Source organism: Otolemur garnettii, unplaced genomic scaffold (assembly GCF_000181295.1).
Source record: "Otolemur garnettii isolate 467f Iridium unplaced genomic scaffold, OtoGar3 scaffold00113, whole genome shotgun sequence".
Taxonomy (NCBI): Eukaryota; Metazoa; Chordata; class Mammalia; order Primates; family Galagidae; genus Otolemur; species Otolemur garnettii.
This window is the reverse complement of record NW_003852508.1, coordinates 2464783-2465967: the sequence shown is the minus strand read 5'-3', so window position 1 is coordinate 2465967 and position 1185 is coordinate 2464783.

The following is a 1185-nucleotide window of genomic DNA, read 5'->3' as shown; positions in this document are numbered from 1 at the left end:
ACTCTACCCAGAGTGACAGCTTGAGGCTCTATCTCAAAAAATAAAAAATAATAAAAATAAATTAAATAATTAAATAAAATAAACATATATTTTATATTTGGGCAATAGGACTGAGATTTGTTAACTATTTCATTTATTAAACACTTAAGGAGTTCCTCTTCTGAGCAGGCACTGTATTATGGCCTATAAATGTGAAGTAAAATGCAGCTTTTAGGCCAGGTATAGTGGGTCACACCTGTAATCCTAGTACTGGGAAGACTGAGGCAGGAGGATCAACTAAACTCAGGAATTCAAGACCAGCCTGAGCAAGAGTGAGATTGCATCTCTACAGAAAATATAAAAATTAACAAGGTGTGGTTGTGAGCCACAAGAGGCTGGGATGGGGTATTGCTTAATTCCAGGAGTTTGAGGTTGCCATGAGCTATCATGACGGCACTGCACTCTAGCATAGGTGATAGAGCAAGACTCTGTCTTAAAACAAAACATAAAAGATGCATCTTTTATCCCCAAGGGGCCAATGGTGTAGTTGAGAAGATAGAACTATTGACTTGCATATTCTTGTGTATTCTCTGATACTTCCAACACTACCAAAGGCCAAAGGGTTGCTCTGTGAAAGATCAAAAAGATTACTTGATCCAGGGCAGTCTGTCTTACTTCCTCAGCTTTGGATTAATCCAAAGAGATCAAAATAAAACAAGAGTATCAAGGATTACTCTTGCATAACTACTCACAAAAGGATCTCTAAAGACCTAAAGGTTTTTTATTTGAGTGTAAGAAATGCCAGTACCTCCAGTGTCCATCAGGAGAAGAGATTGGCAATTTTTGGCTGGGGCTGGGTTTGAACCTGCCATCTCCCGGTATATGGGACTGGTGCCCTACTCCTTTGAGCCACCAGAGATTGGTGAATTTTTTCCTTCTTGCCATATTTTCACAAATATTTGCAAATATTTGTACATTAGGCTAGAAATACAAAAACAAGACAAAAGAAGGTTCTTGTTCAGAGTCTAGCATGGAGGGAGAAGTATAAATTGTTACAAAAAAGAAAGATGGTCACTCCAGTAGATAGAAGAAGAATGTACTCAGGGAACATGGAGAAAAACCTCTTTTGTCTGCAGTGCAATCACGGAAAGCTTTCCACAGAGGCAGGGCTTCACGCAGGGCTTTCCACAGAGGCTGGGTTTCACG